We start from the raw sequence: 17,361 nt of genomic DNA on the forward strand, positions 1-17,361 counted from the left end.
CCCCGGCTCCCCAGGTGCCTCTGTGAAACCAGTTTGAGGCCCTGGAACTTGAGGGGGGGACTAGTGAGAGTGTGGAGACAGGTTCACCCATGAGGTTGCCTCAGGTGAAGCGGTCACCCTGAAGCCTCAAGACTGCTTCTACACGTAAGGACAGAAGGGTGATTGTTGTAGGTTACTCCCTTCTGCAAGGAACAGAAGGCCCTATATGCCAGCCCGACCCTACCCGCAGAGAAGTGTGCTGCCTTCCTGGGGCACGGGTCAGGGTCATTTCAAAGAAAATTTCTAGGTTGATTCAGACTTCAGATTACTACCCACTTTTAATAATTCAGGCTGGCAGCGAGGAAGTTGGCAAGGAAAGCCTGAGGTCCATCAAGAAAGACTTCAGGGGAATGGGGTGAATACTTGAAGGAGCCGGGGTGCAGGTGATCTTTTCTTCTACACCCGTGGTGTCAGGAAAAGGTACAGGGAGGATCCAAAAAAACCAACTCCTAAATAGATGGCTTAAGAGCTGGTGCAGACACAAGAATTTCAACTTTTTTGACCATGGGGCAATCTACACTGCACCTGGCATGATGGCTGCTGATGCAAGCAGCCTGTCCCTGACGGGTAAGAGGGTATTAGCTGAAGAATTAGCGGGACTCATTGACAGGTCTTTAAACTAGGAACGAAGGGGGAAGGGGGCAAAATAAGGGCTACTGGGGTTGAACGGTTCATTCGTTGAACAAGCAGGAGGAACTGGAAACTGTGATACACTCTGAAAGTTATTACATTGTTGCTATCACAGAAACATGGTGGGATGACTCCCACAATTGGGATACTGCCATCGACGGCTAAAGACTATTTAGGAGAGATAGGCGAGGTAGGAAGGGTGGGGGAGTCGCTCTCTATGTCAGAGATTGGATAAACTGTGAGGAGCTCCCCATGAGAAACAGTCAAGAACAGGTTGAGAGCCTGTGGGTTAGGATTAGAGATGGGACTAATAAAGGTCAGCTGGTATTCGGGGTATACTACAGGCCACCTGATCAAGGGGAAGCTGTTGACGAGGCTTTCTTGCTCCAGATGCGTGAGGCATCTGGCTCACGGGCTCTCATCCTGGTGGGGGACTTCAACCATCCGGACATCTGTTGGGAAAACCACATGGCGAGCTGCAAGAGCTCCAGAAGGCTCTTGGAATCCATTGATGATAGCTTTCTGGTTCAGGTATTGGACAGACCAACCAGAGGTGAAGTGTTGCTGGACCTGCTGCTCACCAACGCTGAGGAGATCATCAAAGGCGTCAAGGTTGGAGGATGCCTGGGCTCCAGCGATCATGCCCTGGTTGAGTTTGTGATCTCAAGCGATGTGGGCCTGGCAAAGAGCAGGACCAGGACACTGAACTTTAGAAGAGCAGACTTCAAGCTACTCAATGGATTGCTGGCCAAGATCCCCTGGTGTGCTGCCCTCAAAGACAAGGACGTTGAGGAGAGCTGGCTGCTCTTCAAGGATGCCCTCCTGGCAGCACAAGAGGTCTCCATTCCCCTGATTAAGAAAGTGGGCAGGAGAGATAGAAAACCAGCATGGCTCAGCAAGGACCTGCTGAGAGAACTGAGGGCCAAGAAAGGGGTGTACAAGCTCTGGAAACAAGGCTATGTCACCTGGGAAGAATACAGGGATGCCATCCAGACTTGCAGACGTGGGATCAGGAAAGCCAAGGCGCAGGCAGAACTGAACTTGGCAAGGGACATGAAAAACAATAAGAAAACCATCTACAGGTACATTGGCCAGAAGAGACAGGTCAAAACGGGCGTACCTACTTTGGTAAATTTAAAAGGAGAAATGGCTTCAACAGATGAAGAGAAAGCTGAGGTGCTGAATGAGTTCTTCACCTCGGTCTTCACTGGTGGCCAGGATTCTAGTCTTTTTCACGTCCCTAAGTCTTGCACCCCCATACCTCTATGTGGGGACCATGGAGGTAAATCCCTCCCCACTGTAAGGGTAGAGAAAGTCCTAGAGTGCCTCCTTAGACAGAATGAATACAAGTCTATGGGGCCAGACAGCGTGCATCCCAAGGTCCTGAAGGAGCTGGCTGAAGGAGCTGGCTGAGGCTGAGCCGCTCTCCATCATATTTGAGAAGTCGTGGCTGTCAGGTGAGGTCCCAGATGACTGGAGGAAGGGTCAAGTCACTCCCATATACAAGAAGGGGAGCAGAGAGGACCCGGGTAACTACAGGCCGGTGAGTCTCACCTCCGTACCTGGGAAGATGATGGAACAGATCCTCCTGGACAACATGCTTGATCACATAAAGAACGAGCACGTAATCCTAGACAGCCAGCATGGCTTCACTAGGGGAAGGTCATGCTTAACTAATCTTGTGGCCTTCTATGATGGAGTGACAGCGTTGGTGGACGAAGGGAAGGCGACTGATGTCATTAACCTGGACCTGAGCAAGGCCTTTGACATGGTCTCCCATCACATCCTCATCTCCAAATTGGAGGACAACTCCTCCCAGCCTGTACAGGTGCCTGGGGTTCTTCTGGCCCAAGTGCAAAACCTTGCACTTTGCCGTGAGTAATCCTTGAGAGCAGCTCGGCAGAGAAAGACCTAGGGGTCCTGATAGATGAGAAACTTAACATGAGCCAGCAGTGCGCTCTGGCAGCCCGGAAAGCAAATGGGATCCTGGGATCCATCAGGAGAGGGGTGGTCAGCAGGGATAGGGAGGTGATTGTCCCTCTCTACTCGGCTCTTGTGAGGCCCCATCTGGAGTACTGTGTCCAGGTGTGAAGCCCTCAGTAAAAAAAAGACATGGAGATTTTGGAAAGGGTCCAGAGGAGGGCCACGAAGATGATCAGGGGGTTGGAGCACCTCCCCTATGAGGACAGGCTGAGGGAGTTGGGTTTGTTCAGCCTGGAGAAGAGAAGGTTGCGGGGTGACCTCACTGCAGCCTTTCAATACCTGAAGGGAACTTACTCCCAGGAGGGGAGTAAACTCTTGGAAAGGGCTGATAATAGCAGGACTAGGGGAAATGGTTTTAAGTTACAAGAGGGAAGATTTAGGTTGGATGTTAGGGGGAAGTTCTTTACTAGGAGAGTGGTTAGGTCCTGGAACAGGCTGCCCAGGGAGGTTGTGGATGCCCCGTCCTTGGAGGTGTTCAAGACCAGGTTGGTCAGGGCTCTGGGTAACCTTATCTAGTAAAGGTGTATGTTTTGTGGCCCTGCTAGGCAGGGGGGTTGGAACTGCATAATCTTTGATGTCCCTTCCAACCTGGGTCATTCTGTGTTATGGTTTTGCAATTTGGTTGGTGTTGGTATTCCACATCAGAACACCATGCCTAATAATGGGAGTAAAGGGAACAAGTTTTTTTTCTGTGGTCTGCCTTAAATGGGCATGTGGGGAGGGACACCGGAAGGGAAGTGGGGAAGGGGATGGGGTTGCTGCCCCGGCTCCCTGCGAGGAGACAACGTGGTCGGAACTTCCTGCCTTCCACAGCTCCATCGGTGAGATTGGGGACTTGGTATTCTCTTTGTTGAAACTCTCTTGTTGTTGTTTAGCGTTATTAGGTTATTAAACTGCTGTTCGTTCTCAGATCACGTTTTTCTCCTTCATTTTTTGTTAGACTCAATCGCAATCTCCCTTCCCTTCCCCTCTCCCTAAACGCAGGTGGCTGGGCCGCGCTGCGCAGTGACGTACAGTGCCGCTAGAGAAAAGGAAGGGGGGAGGGGTGTTTATGTTCCTGCTCCCCCGCGTTTGTTCCCACTGTCCCGGAGTGAGCTCTAGAGAGAACTCCATGACATTTTTGGTGGAGGATGCGGGCAATGCTCTGGGCAATGTTTTGGGCAGTAATTAGGTGGCTTTTTTCAACAGCCCTGTATGTAGGACTGAAGGTCCTTAGGTTCCTTAGGTCCTGGCTTCAGAACATCCTGATGATGGGGGTAGGGGTAGATATATTAAGCCGACGGCTGGCAGGGATAGAGATACCTGCCTGGCTCCCTTCCAGACTAACGAACATCACAGGCACTGTGCTCGAACTGGCTCACGAATGCTCTGAATTCCTTAAGTATGACTGGAGTGTCAAATGGGATACTGTGTTGTTAGTCTCTCTAATTGTAGTAGTTTACTATAACGTGCGGAGAGACTTGCAAAGAATAGTGCAGAGAGACTCAGGAAAAGGGACAGAAGCATCGGAACCCCCAGTATCAGGTAATCTCACCCCTGAACACCAGAGGGACCTTGGGAAATTAATAGAACTTTTGAATGAGAGATTAAAAGAACTGGTGAGTGAGGGTGGGAGATCAGGGGGATCTCAGAACGAACGGCTTATGAAAAAGATAGAGAGTCTCGAGAATGAGATCCAAACCGTAAAGGGAAGGTGCCAAGTTAATCCCAGCCGACCACAGGAAGCACCAGCATCAGTGTCAGTCACCCCAGTGGAAGGCCTGAGATGGGAACGTGTGTCCTCACGTCTGGAACGGATTGAGGAAGTAGAGGAAGATCCTGGCGAGGGACCCTCCCCAAAACCACCAAGGAAGGCAACTCGGAAGACTAACAGACACGGAGAGGATAGTGATGATGAGGGAAAAGTCACCGCTTCCTCTACTCGTAAACCTCTTAAAATTACTGAAATCCAAGGTACGAGAAGGGAGTTTGCCCGACTCCCAGGTGAATGCCTTGTCACTTGGCTGCTCCGGTGTTGGGACAATGGGGCCGCCTGCATGTCCCTAAGCTGCAATGAGGCTCGTCAATTAGGAAACATTGCTCGAGACTCATCTATTGATAGAGGGATCAGCAGATGTCTCGATGGAGTCGCCACTCTCTGGGAGAGGATGCTATCAGCTGTAAAGGCAACCTGTCTTCTCAAAAGTGATTTGGAGCCTGTACTGGAAAAATGGAGTACAGCTGAGGAAGGTATCCAGTACCTGAGAGAAATGGCTGTGGCAGAAATGCTGTTCGATCCCACGTTTGTCCCTGGGGAGCCAGAGGATGGCCATGACCCAGAAAAGGTGAGCTGTACTCAGGAAATATGCAAGAAACTCATACGGTCAGCACCAGGGAAGTATTCCAGTATACTGTTAACGAACTCTAACAGGTATGATGATCTGGATAGAAGACCTGCAATTTTTGAGCTCATCCTTTCACTGCAAAATACCGAAAACACACTACTGCCACACCGTACCACCATCGCAGCCATCTGTCAAATGGTGGATAGACTGGACCAAATGGAGAGAAAACAAGACAACATGCAGAAGAGCTGGTCTGCAGCAAGGAACCACAGTGAACCTGTGGCAGTCTGAGTCGTCAGACGCAAACGCACACCTGTCCGAGTGAATGACCGCAGTGAGCCTATGTCACGTGGCGCCATGTGGAACTACCTGTGTGACCATGGAGAGGATATGAGGAAGTGGCATGATGAACCCAATTTTGCACTGCGAGCACGGGTAAGAGAATTACAAAAGAGGTCAACCACTACTGAGATTGCCTCTACCGCTTCAGACAACCAATAGAGGGACCCTGCCCTCAGCCAGGGAGGGGAGAGGGATAATAGAATGTATTGGACTGTGTGGATTCGGTGGCCTGGAACATCAGAACCACAAAAATATAAAGCACTGGTGGATACCGGTGCGCAGTGCACTCTGATACCCTCAGGTTTCAAAGGAACAGAACGGATACATATACATGGGGTGACTGGGGGTTCGCAGGAACTATCTGTGTTGGAGGCCGAGATAAGCCTCACTGGTAGAGACTGGCAGAAACATCATATAGTGACTGGCCAGGGGGCTCCTTGCATACTTGGAATAGATTACCTAAGAAGGGGACATTTCAAGGACCCTAAAGGATACCGATGGGCTTTTGGAATAGCTGCTATAGAAACAGACAACATTAAGCAGCTGTCTGATTTGCCTGGCCTATCAGAGGACCCATCTGCTGTGGGGTTACTGCGGGTGGAAGAACAACGGGTACCAATTGCCATGAGAACAGTACACAGACGACAGTACCGTACTAATAGGGATTCCTTGCTCCCTATCCATAAGCTCATTCAACAACTAGAAAGTCAGGGAGTAATTAGTAAGACCCATTCACCTTTCAATAGCCCCATATGGCCAGTGAGCAATGCCAGTGGAGAATGGAGGCTGACAGTGGGCTATCGTGGCCTTGAGGTCACACCCCCATTGAGCGCTGCAGTGCCAGACATGTTGGAACTCCAGTATGAACTGGAATCGAAAGAGTCAAAATGGTATGCCACCATTGATATTGCCAATGCATTCTTCTCTGTCCCTTTGGCCACAGAGTGTAGGCCACAGTTTGCCTTTACTTGGAGGGGTGTTCAGTACACTTGGAACCGTTTGCCCCAGGGGTGGAAACACAGCCCGACCATCTGCCATGGGCTGATCCAAGCCATGTTGGAACAGGGCGGTGCTCCAGAGCACCTGCAGTATATAGATGATATCGTTGTGTGGGTTGATACAGCGACGGAGGTTTTTAAAAAAGGAGAACGGATAATCCAAATCCTCCTGTCTGCTGGTTTTGCTATTAAGCGAGACAAATTGAAGGGTTCTGCCCAAGAAATCCAGTTTCTAGGGGTGAAATGGCAAGATGGGTGTCGCCACATCCCAACAGACGTGATGAACAAAATTACTGAAGTGTCTGCACTCTCTGAGAAAAAAGAGACACAGTCCTTCCTGGGTGTAGTAGGCTTCTGGAGGATGCACATCCCAAATTATAGCCTCATTGTGAGCCCTCTCTATCAGGTGACCCGAAAGAAGAATAGCTTCGCGTGGGGCCCTGAACAGCAGCAGGCCTTTGAGCAAATCAAGCAAGAGATAGCCCGTGCTGTGGCCCTGGGGCCAGTACGGATGGGACAGGATGTGAAGAACATCCTTTACACGGCTGCTGGGGAGAAAGGTCCCACTTGGAGCTTGTGGCAGAGAACCTCAGATGAGACCCGAGGCCGACCCCTAGGATTCTGGAGTAGAGCATACAGGGGGTCGGAAGAGGGCTACACTCCAACTGAGAAGGAGATCCTAGCCGCATATGAAGGGGTCCGGGCTGCCTCTGAGGTAATTGGCACCGAAACACAGCTTCTCCTAGCACCTCGACTTCCAGTGCTGAATTGGATGTTTAAAGGGCAGGTTCCCTCCACTCACCATGCCACAGACGCCACATGGAGCAAGTGGGTTGCACTAATCACACAGTGGGCCCAGATGGGGAACCTCAGCCGTCCAGGGATCCAGAGAAGTGATCAAGGACTGGCCCGAAGGTAAAAAGTTTGAAGCACCACCAGCAGAAGAGGTGTCACGCACCCAAGAGTCTCCCCCATACAATGAACTTCCGGAAAACGAAAAGAAGTTTGCCCTGTTCACTGATGGATTGTGCCGCATTGTTGGGAAACATCGCAGATGGAAGGCTGCAGTGTGGAGCCCCGCACGACAAGTTGCAGAGGCCACGGAAGGAAGAGGAGAATCGAGTCAATTTGCGGAGGTAAAGGCTGTCCAGCTGGCCCTAGACATTGCTGAGCGGGAGAAATGGCCAGTGCTTTACCTCTATACTGACTCATGGATGGTGGCCAATGCCTTATGGGGGTGGTTGCAGCAACGGGAGCAAAACAACTGGCAGCGGAAAGGTAAACCTATTTGGGCCGCTGAACTATGGAAGAACATTGCTGCCCGAATAAAGAACATGGTCCTAAAGGTGCGTCACGTAGATGCCCACGTGCCCCAGAGTCGAGCGACAGAGGAGCAACAAAATAACCACCAGGTAGATCGAGCTGCCAGAATTGAGGTGGCTTAGATAGACCTGGATTGGCAGAATAAGGGAGAGTTATTCCTAGCTCGGTGGGCCCATGAGACCTCAGGCCATCAAGGCAGACATGGAACACATAAGTGGGCTAGAGACTGAGGGGTGGAAATAACAATGGACGCTATTGCGCAGATCATCCATGATTGTGACACCTGTGCCATGATCAAACAGGCCAAGAGGATGAGACCTCTCTGGGGGGAAGGGCGATGGGAAAAGTATAAATATGGGGAGGCATGGCAGATTGATTATATCACCCTGCCAAAGACTCGTAATGGTAAGCATTATGTACTCACCATGGTGGAGGTAACCACCGGGTGGCTTGAGACATATGCGGTGCCCCATGCCACTGCCAGAAACACCATATTAGGCCTAGAGACACAAATCCTGTGGCGACATGGCACCCCAGAGAGGATCGAATCAGACAATGGGACTCATTTCAAAAATTCACTGGTAAGCACTTGGGCCAAAGAACATGGCATCGAGTGGATCTATCACATCCCCTATCACGCACCAGCCGCTGGTAAGATCGAGCGCCACAACGGTTAGCTGAAAACCACGCTGAAAGCAATGGGTGGTGGAACATTTAAGAACTGGGAGAAACATCTAGCCGAAGCCACCAGGCTGGTAAACACCCAAAGATCAGCCAACCGAGACGGCCCTACACAATCCAACTCCCTGCAAACTGTGGAGGGAGACAAGGTTCCTGTGGTGCATGTAAAGAATATGCTGGGAAAAGCGGTTTGGGTCCTCCCAGCCTCTGGAAAGGGGAAACCCCTCCGTGGAACTGTCTTTGCACAGGGTCCTGGGTGCACCTGGTGGGTGATGCAGAAGGATGGGGATGTTCAGTGTGTGCCACAGGGAAATTTGATGCTGGGAGAGTGCAGCCTGTGATTCCATGTGTGTGTGTATATATATATATATCTGTATGTACATATGTAATGCATGTTAACTACTGTTCTGTTTATATGTTGATAAAAGTTAGGCATGATGTGGTGATGTGTAATAAGGGGTGGAATGTTATGGTTTTGCAATTTGGTTGGTGTTGGTATTCCACATCAGAACACCATGCCTAATAATGGGAGTAAAGGGAACAAGTTTTTTTTCTGTGGACTGCCTTAAATGGGCATGTGGGGAGGGACACCGGAAGGGAAGTGGGGAAGGGGATGGGGTTGCTGCCCCGGCTCCTTGTGAGGAGACAACGTGGTCGGAACTTCCTGCCTTCCACAGCTCCATCAGTGAGATTGGGGACTTGGTATTCTCTTTGTTGAAACTCTCTTGTTGTTGTTTAGCATTATTAGGTTATTAAACTGCCGTTCGTTCTCAGATCACGTTTTTCTCCTTCATTTTTTGTTAGACTCAATCGCAATCTCCCTTCCCTTCCCCTCTCCCTAAACGCAGGTGGCTGGGCCGCGCCACGCAGTGCCGTACAGTGCCGCTAGAGAAAAGGGGAGGGGGGAGGGGGAATTTTGTTCCTGCTCCCCCGGGATTGTTCCCACTGTCCAGGAGTGAGCTCTAGAGAGATCTCTGTGACATTCTGTGATTCTGTGATCTACAAGAAATCATTGGCTGCACTCCCCCAACATCAAATTCCCTTGTGGTACACATTGAACATTCCTATTTTTGTGCAACACCCACCAAGTGCACCCAGGTCCCTGGGCAAAGACAGTACCCTGGAGAGGTTTGCCCTTTCCAGATGCTGGAAGGACCCAAACTGTTTTTCCCAATACGCTCTTTAGTTGTACTACAGGAACCTTATCTCCCTCCATGGTACGTAGGGAGCTGGATTGGTTAGGACCATTATGATTACTAGATCCTTGAGTGTTGACCAACCAGGTAGCTTCTGCTAAATGGTTCTCACAATTTTTTTACGTTCCGCCACCCATTGCTTTCAACATAGTTTTCAACAACCCGTTGAATCGTTCAGTCTTACCAGAAGCTGGTGCATGATAGGGAATATGGTAAATCCACTTAATGCCATGATTTTTGGCCCAAGTGGTCGCAAGAGAATTTTTGAAATGAGTCCCATTATCTGATTCGATTCTTTCCGGAGTGCCATGCCGCCACAGTATTTGCTTCTCCAACCGTAATATGGTGTTTCTGGTGGTAGCATGGGGTACTGCATATGTTTCGAGCCACCCAGTGGTTGCCTCCACCATGGTGAGTACATAACGCTTACCATTGCGAGATCGTGGCAAGGTGATATAATCAAGCTGACATGCCTCTCCATTATTTATACTTTAGCCATCGCCCTTCCCCCCAACAAGGTTTCATCCTCTAGCCTTGTTTAATTATGGCGCATATTTCACAATCATGAATAACCTGAGCAATAGCGTCCATAGTTAAGTCCACCCCTCGGTCTCTGGCTCACTAATATGTTGCATCCCTTCCTTGATGACCTGAAGTCTCATGGGCCCACCGAGCTAGAAATAATTCACCCTTGTTCTGCAAGTCCAAGTCTATTTGAGCCACCTCAATTTTGGCAGCTCGATCAACCTGATGGTTATTTTTATGTTCTTCAGTAGCCTTACTTTTAGGCACGTGAGCATCTACATGGCGCACCTTTACAACAATGTTCCTTATTCGGGCAGCAATGTCTTTCCACAGTTCAGCAGCCCAAACAGGTTTACCCCTTTGTTGCCAGTTATCATCTTCCCACTGTTGCAACCACCCCCATAAGGCATTTGCCACCATCCATGAATCAGTACAAAGATGAAGCATTGGCCACCTCTCCCATTCAGCCACATCTAAAGCCAGCTGAACAGCCTTTACCTCTGCAAATTGACTTGATTCTCCTTTACCTTCAGTGGCCTCTGCAACTTGTCGTGAGGGGCTCCACACAGCAGCTTTCCATCTGCGATGCTTCCCTACAATACGACATGATCCGTCTGTGAATATGGCAAATTTCTTTTCATTTTCTGGTAGCTCATTGTTTGGTGGTGCCTCTTTAGCACGTGATACCTCTTCTGTAGGTGGTGTTTCAATTTTTTTTACTCTCAGGCCAGTCCATGATCACTTCTAGAATTCCAGGAAGGCTGAGTTTTCCCATTTGAGCTCGTTGAGTAATTAATGAAATCCACTTACTCCAAGTGGCATCAGTAGCATGATGGGTGGAGGGAACCTGTCCTTTAAACATCCAGTTTATTACTGGCAAGCGAGGTGCTAGAAGAAGCTGAACCTCTGTCCCAACTACTTCAGAAGCAGCCCGAACCCCCTCATACACGGCTAAGATCTCCTTCTCAGTTGGAGTGTAGCGCTCCTCAGACCCTTTATATGATCAACTCCAAAATCCTAGGGGTCGGCCTCGGGTCTCTCCTGAGGCTCTTTGCCACAAACTCCAGGTGGGACCTTTCTCTCCAGCAGCAGTGTAGAGGATGTTCTTCACATCCTGTCCCGTCCGTACTGGCCCCAAGGCCATGGCACGGGCTATCTCTTGTTTTATCTGCTCAAAAGCCTGCTGCTGTTCAGGACCCCATGGGAAATTATTTTTCTTCCGTGTTACCTGATAGAGGGGGCTCACTATGTGGCTGTAGTTTGGGACATGCATTCTCCAAAAGCCCACTACACCCAGAAAAGATTGTGTCTGTTTTGTTGGTGGGCAGAGACATAGCAGTGATTTTGTCAGTCACATCTGCTGGGATGTGACGACGTCCATCTTGCCATTTTATACCTAGGAACTGGATTTCCTGGGCAGGCCCCTTCAACTTGCTACGCTTAATGGCAAAACCAGCTTGCAAAAGAATTTGGATTATCTGTTTCCCTTTCTTGAAAACCTCTGCTGCTGTATGGCCCGACACCACAATGTCATCAATATACTGCAAGTGCTCAGGAGCATTACCCTGTTCCAAGACGGCTTGGATCAACCCATGGCAAATGGTTGGGCTGTGCTTTTACCCTTGAGGTAAATGGTTCCAGGTATACTGAATACCTCTCCAGGTAAAAGCAAACTGTGGTCTACATTTTGCAGCCAATGGGATGGAAAAGAAGGCATTAGCAATGTCAGTAGTGGCATACCACCTAGCTTCTTTTGACTCCAATTCATACTGGAGTTCTAGCATGTCTGGTACAGCAGCACTTAATGGAGGTGTGGCCATATGGGGCTGTTAAAAGGCGAGTGAGTTTTGCTATTCACTCCCTGATTCTCTAATTGGCGAATTAGCTTGTGAATGGGGAGCAGTGAGTCCCTATTGGTGCGGTACTGCTGTCTGTGAACCACTTTGGTGGCAATTGGTACCTCTTGGTCTTTTACCTGGAGCAACCCCACAGCAGAAGGATCATCTGACAGACCAGGTAAAGCTGACAGCTGCTTAACACCGTTTGTGTTAACAGCAGCTATCCCAAAGGCCCATCGATACCCCTTGGGATCCTTAAAATATCCCATCCTATGGTAATCGATTCCCAGTATACATGGAGCCTCTGGACCAGTCACAATTGGTTGTCTCTGCCAGTTTTTACCAGTGAGGCTTATTTCTGCCTCCAACATAGTCAATGCTTGGGAACCCCCAGTCACTCCATGGATATATACTGGTTGTGTCCCTTGGTGACTTGAGGGCATTAGGGTGCATTGTGCACCAGTTTCCACAAAGGCCTTATATTTCTGTGGTGTAGATGCACCAGGTTACTTAATCCACACAGTCCAGTATATTCTATTGTCCCTTTTCTCCCCCCTGGCTGGGGGCAGGGCCCCTCTATTGTTTACCTCGGCGGCTTGCAGCAACTGGAATTTTCCCCCTTTTGGAAGAGTTCACCTTGGTGTTTGTTTTGCATTGTAATTCTTTCACTCATGCCTGAAGTGCAGAAGTGGATGAATTTACACCACTTCTTCATGTCCTCCCCATGACTACAAAGGAAATACAACAAAGGCTAGACGTGCAGTCTTATCGTTGTCATTTGCTTGAATACAAGGTGTTTTATCGTTGTCATTTGCTTGAATACGAGGACGTCTCTTTTTTATGGTTGAGATTTTCGATGATACAGGTCGAGAGGAAATCATGTTGTTTAGCTTTCTCAATAGGCGATCGTGGAAATCCTGGTCTCCATCATCTGGTATCACCATGGATTCATCTACATCAGGCACATTTGACAATTTGTCAATAATATCACTTTGTGTTCCCTCCATTTTGTTTAATCTTTCCACAATGGCTGAAGTGTAAAGATTAACTTCTGTAGCGCTTATAAATAATTCAAATTTCTGAAATCTGCCAATTAGTTTATTCACCAGGGGTTTCCTTTCCCCTTTGCCATATACAAATGCAGGTGCACTGACATGCTTTTCTGGAGCCGCCTTTGTAAAGTCACGCCACATTTGTCGTGGAACACGGACTGCTTCAGGATCATGTAATTGGTTTGGATCGCTACAATTGAAGTGGGAGCTGTATAGCATTTCCACCAGAGCACTTTCTCTCAAAAAATGGATACCTTTCTCTATATCAGTCCATTTCTTTCTCTCAGGCTCCAAGTGCCGTTTAAAGTGGAATCTATCTCTTACCACTATCAACATCCACTTCCAGAGGGTGTAGGATCTTGGCATGTGCCAGTACCTCTGTCCACACGTGAGTCCCTGGAAATGCCACCCAGTTTGCGAGCTTCACTACCATCTAGCCACGCACTGCTGGCACCATTGTCCCAGCTTCAAAGTAATCAAGTGACCATATGTTCTTTTGGCTGACGTGTGAAATCCTTTCTTAGATCCCGAATTTCACTCATTTTAAAAGATCAATCAATAATGGTTGTAATAGTTTGCTCGCCTTTTGCTCTATCAAGAGTCCCAGGTGTTGATGGTGACAACTGTGTTGATGAGGACACCCCATCTAAAATTTTGGACTTAAGAATTTCTCGTAAAGAAAATCTAGCTTTTGGCTCCTCTTCTTCTTTTGACTCTGACTCTTCTATTATTTCCTTCTGGTAAACCTCTTTTTTTTTCCTCTCTCCTAACTTCCTCTGCTCCTCTAACATCTCTGCTCCTCCAACTTCCTCTGCTCTTCTGACTCCCCCTGCTCTTCTGACTCCCCCTGATCTCCTAACTCCCTCAGCTTTTCTAACTCCTTCTGCATTTTCTCTGACTGAGTTGAAACTCGTTTTGTTTTTCGCCCTCTTACAGGGGCAACCAACATTGTATCTGGTGCCCCCGATGGTTGGATAAATTGAACTACATGTGCCCCCAGTGGCTGTTCAAATTGGACTACATGTGCCCCCAATAGTTGGTTAAATATATTCAGCTCACCCCAGAGGGCACATAGCTGGTTTTGGAGAGTGTTCCGCTCATACTGGATGGCACTGAGCTCAGTCTGGAGGCTGTCGTAGTTGGACTGGAGGGTGTCGCACTCGGATTGGATGGTTTTACACTCGAACTGGAGGATGTTATTCTTAGACTGGAGGGTGTTGTGCTCAGTCTAGAGAGTGTTGTACTCGGTCCGGAGGGCATTGTGCTCAGTCTGGAGAGTGTTGTGCTCGGACTGGAGAGTGCTGTGCATAGACTGGAGGGTGTCGAGTTTGGATTGCATACGCTCATTCTCGGCCCTGAGACTCTCTCTCTCAACCTCAAAATCTTCCCTCTCAGGAATGGTATTGAATAAGGCCCGATAAGCATTAGCTAGGCCCCAAGTCATTTGTGCCTCCTTAGATCTGCCTGAGCCACAACATTCCTGTCTCAAATATGCGGTCAAACTCTCAGGATTCTTTAAGTGTTCAGGAGTAAAGCTCCATGACACTAAAGATGTCTGTCTTCTAAAAGTCTCTCCAAAGTCTCTCCACACTCCCTGCCACTCAATATTCTCTGATTCTAGGGAAGACTTCCTCCTGATGTAACAAATGTAATAAATCCAAGAACCAATAAGTTAAAAAGTCAACAGTAAGTTCAGGGAGATTGACAGTGTGTTCAACTGGGCCAAATGGTCATTCGAAGATTGCTTAAAGGGTGCAAAGAAAAAAGGAGGAGCACGCTCAAAAACCACCATTTCTGTATTATTAGTTGCATTAGTTGCTCCCTCTGGAGCTGTATACAGATACCAAGTAAGCATTGCTAACCATGCTTTCAATCGATTATACATTTCTATAGCTCCATAGGAAAAAGTGGCTAGCTTAAACAACATCCAATATGTTTGGAGCATCTCAAAAGAGGAACTAATGAGACGCAGTCCCTTGTAAAAAAAATTTAATAGAGGAAAATAATTTTTTTTTTTCCTTTTTCTTTTTCTCCAATATAGAGGAAAAAAAGTAAAAAGACATAGCTCAAAAGTGTTTACTAATAATCCGAGGTATTGGCCATCCGCCCAGATTCAGGAATTTAAAGTTTATAAAACTTTATATATATATATACTTTATATATAAAACACCCTTGCCATTTGCCCCCATGAGCTACCATGCTGAGAAGCCAGGGAAACACTTCTCTCCCTGGCCAGCCTGTGTGGATTGATCCAGCCAACCTGAGGCCAGCTTCCCTCGCCTTAATGAAATCCCTTAACAAATATCCTTGGGAGGCTCAGGACACCCCCAAAAAGGAATCTAAAATTAACACTTGCTGGGTTATTCCCTCATTTTAACCATATGAACAAAGCCCCCAAAAGGGCGAGTTGGGGTCTTGTTCTATTTCAAAGAAGATCCCCGCGGGACCTTGACTGAACACAGAATGGCTGAGAGCTGCCTTTACCCATTTGTGTGTTGTGACAGAAAAACCAAAGATTTGACCGTGCCGGAATCTTGAATATACCTCTGTGTCACATGTTCTGGTGTCATAGTATTATATCTTGGTTTGTTGTGGTTGTGGGTTGTGATTTATATCAGTCCTTGCATCTGCTCAACTCCATCATTGGGCTCAGGGTGTTTTCAGCTCATCCTGTCTTTCCAGTGCTCTTTGCACAGTGACACCATCCCTTCTGAGCCCTTCTGTCACCCCTTTTGGTCAAACAGGTGATGATTTGGGTGGAACTCATCCACGGTGCTTCCAAATTGCCAACCAACTGGGAAATGAGCCAAGGGACCCACCTGATATCTGTTAGGTGTGCTCAGAAAAGAAGCGCTTCGTAAAGCCCTTGGCACTGACGCTGTTCAGTGTCACATCAGTCCAGGAGCAGCATCCAAAACGTGGCTGTTGGAAATGGTCTGAGTGTTGGTAAGAGATGTGTGTGTTTGTGGGATTACCCCCCTGATGGTTCTTACCGTGGGGTGTCCTACACACTGCCCTTTGAGAAGTTCAGCAGACCACCACAGTTGTTGAACTTCCAAACCAGCATTTCTATCTCTCAGCATTTGAACTGGTTTGGAAATGCTTGAGTGGAAAGTTCTCGATACACTGAATCACTTTTGAGAACAGTGCATGGTGTCACGGTGTTATCTAGATCAGTCTCTGTCCGTGACGGGGGGCAGTAGACCCGTGGGCCCCCCGGCCCCTGACAAACAGGAACAGAATAAGGGAAAGGGGTAGAGAGATGGGAGCTGGGCTCAGGGAAACAAACAGAGAAGCGGCAATGATCTAAGGAGGAAAACTTATTTGACTAATTACAATCTATTTGAAATTGAAGCTAATCAATCAAGCGAAATAAAAGAGAGAGGTTTCCCACTAGCTGCCAGTCAGTGAGAGAGAGAGAGAGCTAGCGACACTTCCGTGACGTGTTTCCCTCTCTGACTGTGAGGTCCTCTGGGACGTCTAGTTCTTCTTCTCTGAGCTCCACATGGTGTTATGATGCAGAATACCAATAGCAAAGATGACAAAACCATGACAAGGGTAGAGAGGACTTGCAGAGAGAAGTGAGAACCAGTTGGTACATAAAGCATAACAAGAACAAGTGCCTGATTGTGCACCTGGGTAGAGGCAACCCTGGACATACACACTGACTGGATATGGAACACTGGAGAGAAGTCTGACTGGAAAGGACTGGGAGCACAGGAAACAAGTTCTTGCTTTTTTGAATTTATTGCCAGCTGGGTAATGGAAAGGATCATCCCTGTCTGCTCTGCACTGCTGCAGCCTCACCTGGAGCACTGGGTGCACTTCTGGGCACCACAGAATAGAAAGGACATCAAACTATGGGATGGTGTGCAAAAGAGGGCACTGGAACTGAGAGATCTGAAGTTCAGAGTTTCAGTGGGATTGACTGCTTGTTCAGACTGAGCCTTTCTCACATCCCACATCCTGTGATGAGAAACAGGGCACACATGGGACATGAACTTCACAGCATCCTTGCACCCCATGCAGAGCCTGGGATCTTCTGTCCCCATGTCTTTCATTTAACATTATACACAGCTCCATCCCACTGCCCCAGGAAGGGTCCTGAGCCAACATGAGAGACCAGATCTCCCTGCCAACGGTCAAGGGGTCAGGAATCATAAGGCAAAGGAGGGGTTTCTCAGCATCAGAGCTACCATGCCTGTGCCTTTGCCTGCCTGTAGTCATGGCTTCCAATTATCTGCTCTAACAAGTCCCTTGGGAAGCTTGCTTGGTAATGTTCCTCAGTGGGCCCATTAATACTCCAAGAAACTTCACTGTTACTTCTGACTTTGTCTTGCTGAGTACTCTGTGTAAACTTCTCTCTGCACTGGAGGTTGATGGACTCAGCATCACATGTGCCCTGGATCCCATTATAACCTAATGAGCCT

Source organism: Coturnix japonica, unplaced genomic scaffold, assembly GCF_054131305.1.
Source record: "Coturnix japonica strain WE unplaced genomic scaffold, WE-NBRP24 Scf044, whole genome shotgun sequence".
NCBI classification, from domain to species: Eukaryota; Metazoa; Chordata; class Aves; order Galliformes; family Phasianidae; genus Coturnix; species Coturnix japonica.